Source organism: Poecilia latipinna, unplaced genomic scaffold (assembly GCF_001443285.1).
Source record: "Poecilia latipinna isolate Pla-1442-1.1 unplaced genomic scaffold, P_latipinna-1.0 Scaffold4976, whole genome shotgun sequence".
In the NCBI taxonomy this organism is placed as follows: Eukaryota; Metazoa; Chordata; class Actinopteri; order Cyprinodontiformes; family Poeciliidae; genus Poecilia; species Poecilia latipinna.
The window spans coordinates 6,018-11,952 of NW_015117592.1; the positions used below are offsets into that span (position 1 = coordinate 6,018).

Consider the following 5,935-nt stretch of genomic DNA (forward strand, 5'->3'; position numbering starts at 1 on the left):
AGTCATTTCTTTGATTGCCAAAAATATTAATGTGTGTGAGAAAATGTGTCAATGACAGGTATTAATTTAAAATACTTTGTAGAACGGCAATTTCTGAAGTTCGATCCATTTACCTGTATTATCTTACTGGCGCATAGGCCACATTCAATATGGCGGACGCTGTTACGTATCGCAGTAACAGAGACCTGCTGTTTTCTTAAGCTGAGTTGGTCCTGGTTCAGCCCTTGAGGGTACCAGGGGAATTTCTTCCGGGTCCAGCGGGTTTGGTTGATTCCCAGGGGAGTAGAAAGGTTCTAAATGGTGAATCTAGATCTTTTGCCCCGTTGGCAGCACATCACTGCCTTCCACAGGTGTTTGTGCCAAAGGACCTAATGTCTGCCGAGTATGTATTTATCCGCCGTGACTCACACCGCTCACCACTTCAGCCTCCTTACGATGGTCCATTCCGAGTTTTGGAGAGGGGACTGAAGGATTTTTTTGGTGGAGTTGAGGGGTAATCAGGAGAGTATTTCGGTGGACTGTTTGAAGCCTGCTCATGTGTTACCAGGGGACCCAGTTGAGTTGGCTCATCCACCTTGCCGTGGTCGTCCCCCAGTTTCTTTACCCACTCTTCTGGGTCCTTCCCTTACAGCTGGTTTGTCCCCCTCAGGGGGACAGTTCATTAGCAATCGATCTGGAGTCTCTTTCAATTTCAACCCCTTTTCCTGTGAAAAGAAGCTGTGGTGGTCGACTAATTAAGCTCCCTAGCCGTTACCGTTAGGTATTTCAATTGTTTTGTTTGTTGCTGCTGCTTAGTTTTTCCTTTGTGTGTTTTTGGATTTGTGACATTCTGTGTGTTCAGGGGGTGCCCGTGTGGCGGATACAATGTATATATTTCACACCCGAATATATGCTTTTATTATGAAGGGGAGAAAGTGAGGTGAGAAGATGCCAACGGTTGTAAGACATTGAGAATAAATCAAGACTCAAATTACTTTTTTGTATTTTTCTGCTGGCTTCCACAGGGTAAACTAATTTAAATTAATAATAAAGCTTAGAAAACTAAAAATCGAGGCTTATGTGTTCGTGTTATCATCAAATACCTTACAAAGGGCCACCATGAAGTCTAAGACCCTGCTGTTAGTAGTCAGGGTCTTTTACAATTTTTTTTTTCTTTCCAGATTATGAAGACCTCAGAAAGGTGATTGACTCAAGACTGCAATACCTGCACAGAGACAATGTCGCAAACAACGTACAAAGTTAAATTAAAACTTAAACTATGTCTGCTGGCTAAAGGAGCTAAACCTTTATCCATCTATCCATCGATTTTCTTACACCCTTGTCCTTAGTGAGGTCGGGAGGGGTGCTGGTGTCTATTCCAGCAAGACATTTTGGGTGAGGGGCAGGGTACACCCTGGACAGGTCGCCAGTCCGTCGCAGCTAAATCTTTATTAAGTTCTCAAATATATATTAATAGTTCTTAAGCAAACCAAAATACATACTTGTAAATGTAATAACCTTTTTCTGCTTTGTCAATACCTGGGTTTCCTGGCAGGAAGTGAAGTGTCTCAATCATTCATCAATGACGATTTCAGTGATGTGACAGTATGGAGATGGAGTCTGGATTAGCCAAGGGTGTTAGGTGATGGAGGTTTCGTTGAAGACAGACTGGGGTTGTAGATCATAAAACAGCAGTCTCTATGTAGCATGCAATAGCTGTGTGGTCCGGCACTGATGAGTCTGATTTGGACCTGAAATTCAAGAACGTGGTGCTGAGATGTTATTGTTGCTGACATTGTTGACGTTTGAAGGTGGTGTAAGTAGACACACACTCTAACAACAAAAAATACATCAAGACAAAATACAGTTATTAGTCATTCTTAAACTGAAGCCTTTTAGGGAAAAGAGAAAGACAGAATATGGCTCTGAAAATTCTGTGGACACCATCATCATCTAAAAAAAATGGCCAGGAAATTAAAGGAGTTGATCTAAAGTAATGTATATACTTGGAAAAAAGCTATGCTTCAAGAAAACTACAACTGTAGACAGAATGTAACTTAAATGAATTAAATATACATGAACTGATGATAGATTGGGGCTGCACAGTGGTGCAGTTAGTAGAGCTGTTACCTTGATGGCAACCAGTTTGTCCCAAAGAAAATATCCAAACATCAACATAAGAATGAATTTCACATTGACAAAACTGAGCGTTGCCTAGCAAGAAGGTTCTGGGTTCGATTCCTGGCCTGGGGTCTTTCTACATGGAGTTTGCATGTTCTCCTTGTGCATCCATGGGTTCTCTCCAGGTTCTCTGGTTTCCTCCCACAGTCCAAAAACATGACTGTCAGGTTAAATGGTCTCTCTAAATTGTCCCTAGGTGTGAGTGTGTGCATGGTTGTGTGTCCTGTCTGTCTTTGTGTTGCCCTGCAACAGACTGGCAACCTGTCCAGGATGTACCCCGCCTCTCACCCAGAGCATTAGCTGGAGATAGGCACCAGCACCCCTCCCGACCTAACTAAGGGACAAGGGTGTACAGAAAATGGATGATGATGGATTGTGTATTGAAATTACTTTGTTTAGTAGGAGGCTGTCCTGTGACAACAAAAATCATGTTTCTTTTACAATATGATCAATATTTAGCTTTGTAATTTCATCTTTGCTCTATAACATTGAATTAGGCAGTAAGCATGATGTGGGACATTTTTAAACTCACCATTTGTCTTCATGACTGACCATGGCACAGTATGCAGAAAAGAGGGTTGTGTTCTCAGGACACCAGAATGGAGACTTTGCTGTGGTTGAGAAATTAAAATGAAATCAAGAGTCATGTTGACTCTGAGTAATGACAGCAGCAGATCCTGCTGTTGTGTTTAGTGTTTGTTGAGTGGACCCAAAAACAGCAGGTATGTAAAGTAGAGTTGAATTTCTCCTGTGAATTTTAATGAAAAGATTAACAAACTTACAGTAGTGATGGGCCATCTGAAGCCAGGCTTTGAGGCGTGTACCGGGTAAAAAGGGGACGTGTCCGATGAAGCCCCGCTTCAAGGCCTGTGTCGTCTTGCTGAAAACCACGTGGCTGGCAACAAACGAGGCCTCACATTGCATGGGTCACGTGACTGCTTCATTTTGCGTGTCGGTTTTCAAAATAAAAGCGCGATGACCCTTGCTGTGTCATGGGTTGTTGTCCATTTGGTCACGCAGCAGAGGATGATATTTGTCTTCAGTGGCCAAATAAAATGAACATTGACCAACATATTTGATGTGTATTGATGGCACTCATCAAAATGTTTGTTACTGGTTTTCTCAATTGTAGATTATGTTGTTTTTTTATAACTATATTTTTGTGATTTTATGATGTAAATCTCTTTGAACTGCATTGTTGTTGAAATGTGCTACACAAATAAACTTGATTGATTGTCTGAAATGGAGCCAGCAATAAGAAAATCTCTGACATCTGGGAATACTAGAGATGATCACGCACAATAAAATTCTTCTTAAATAAAAATAATTAACCCTCCACCTCCCAATTTCTCACCTTCTGCAAAGTTCCACTATTATTTGTAGTCTGATTAGCAAAGATATATCAGTCTTGCACAGCAGAAACAGATTTAATCTTGTTGCAGAACTAAAATTCAACATGTAGCCAAATATGAGGAATCAGAGCCAATTAGAAATCCAAGAAAAAGTGAACGCCCCAACAGACACTGCACTCTCAAGACATTAAAACATCAATTGTCTTTATTGTCAAATCCATCTATGACATAAAAGAAACCCCAACACAACCACTGATGTTCAACATATACCAGGATTAGATTGGCGACAAATAATTTTAATAATTAAAATGTATGACAATTAAATATGATTTAATTGATTCTCCTCTTACTAAACATGAGTTTGATGAAAACTTTGTGACAATATTGCATTTCGTATTTTTTGAAAGTATGATCCACCTGGGTGACAAGGCTGTTACAGTTTCACCAGCAGATGTCACTAGTGAGTGATGAATGAAGCATCGAGTAATGAACCTTTTTGCAAAGCAAAGGGCTGGAAAGCTTCATTGCTTCATGAGGCTTCATTTACCCATCACTAAGTTACAGCACAATCCAAAAGGGTAACAAGGAGCAGAACCATGAAACCTGGTGGTGAGGGGGACGATGACAGGGAACGGACGAAAAAGGTGACGAGATGATCCAGGGAGTAGTGAGTGAGAAAGAAAAGCTTATTTACTGAGAGGTAGAACACTGAGACAAAGGACCTAGGCTGATGAGAAAAGTTGCAGGTGAGAGTGATGATGGAAGCAGGAGGCAGATTGACAATAGGAAAAGAGAAAGTGGCACACGGAGTAAGGAAGAGTACAAAAGAGAAGAGGAAATAAATTAACACTAAAGAATAGTTACACTAACGACACAAAAATTGGAGCAACAAACAATAACTATAACAAATAAACAAAACTAGAAACACCCAGAAGAATGAACTAAAGGAAAAGAGGAACAAGACAGATATCACTAAAATAGGAAAGTAACACAAAATACTAAAACTAGAATGAAATCAAACTACCAAAACAACTCAACAACCTGGAATCCCAACAGAGACAAGAACATTTAAAACAACAAACGCATGAATTAGGAAAAGGAAAAACAAAATGTATTTCTGCTTTTATTTTTAATTATGACAGTTGTGGTCCTCCATAACAAAGCTGTATCCTTTACAGATGAGGTGCTTGCTCAACTGCTATTAGCAAACACACCCACCCTTATTCCACTCCTTCCAGTTACATCACAGCCATTTCCTTCACTGCAGCCAGACTGCTTCATTCGTGTAGACTGTCCAGAGTCCACGAATACCGCTCAGCTTTTCTTCACCCTCACCACTAATTCAAGTGAAGACCTTACACAGTAAAGGTAAACAAAGTATTACTTTTCATTGTTTTAAGCAGGAATACCAGGAGACCTTTTGTTTTATGCTTTCCAATTACTGAATATGGCAAAGTTAAAGTATAATTCCATCTGAAACCTATTTGGAGTATTCTGACACAATAACATTGTTTGCTTAGGTTATGAAAAACCTAGCAAAAGGGTACTTGGACCAGATATTTAGTATCTTCCTAAACATAGAACATTTCAGGCTGTCAGATAACATCGTAAACATTATTGGAAACATGTAGAATTTATCTCTGTGATTTAACAGTTCTTACCACTTGAACTACAGCATTGAGCAACAGACGCATTTACATCACATTTCTCTTTGTATGAACACTATGTGATATAAAGATAAGCTTATCTTAAGGCCATAGGTGAAGAAGTCTGCCAGTGAAATCAACAAAATAAACTGCACTTGGATGTTGGACTAAAAGATGGGATATATCTTTTAAATGTGTACAATAAAGCGTTTTGCTTCTTGAGTCATGTTCTTCCAAATAAAGAGGCTTTTTGTTTGTTTTTAAAAATATTTTTTCTTAAACTGAACAGTAATTTTTTTTCTTCAGCAGCACATCTGAAAAACAGCCACATTCCAACAGCCTCTCCTGGTCCTGCTCAGACATGTTGCTCCATAGCTTTGGGCTTGAGCCACTCTCCTGCCACGCCTGGAACAAAGATAGGACTCGTATGTGAAACTGCATTCATACCAACATTTAACCATTTCTTTGGGATAAAATGTTGCCACCCTTGATATTTTTTTCACTATACATTGTTGGTTTATTTAAAAGAAAAAAGGCCAGTTCAGTTCCTGTTCCAGGATGGTTGCTACCATTACTGTGGTAATGTTACCAGGACAACCACATAGAATCCAATTATCAATACAGGAAATGAAGTGAAAGAGCTTTAATGCAGACATGTAGCTGCAATTAAGCTGTGGGATATTATTACAAATGGTTCCAGTATAGAATGCATACAGCTCACCCCTGTTAGTTGGAATAACATGAAATTGCTATTTCTGATTGCTGTTACATTTATTG

The 5,935-nt window shown here is 39.5% G+C and overlaps 1 long non-coding RNA gene across 1 annotated transcript in view; it reads left to right on the plus strand.

Moving 5' to 3' along the window:
* Positions 1-4,757: 4,757 nt before the first annotated feature.
* The window catches only part of LOC106943200 (uncharacterized), a 5,192-nt gene continuing 4,014 nt past the window's right edge, over positions 4,758-5,935 (plus strand). Inside the window, exons 1-2 of the long non-coding RNA XR_001423847.1 lie at positions 4,758-4,880; positions 5,465-5,583. This is a non-coding gene — a long non-coding RNA (uncharacterized LOC106943200). The remainder of the gene's footprint in view (positions 4,881-5,464; positions 5,584-5,935) is intronic.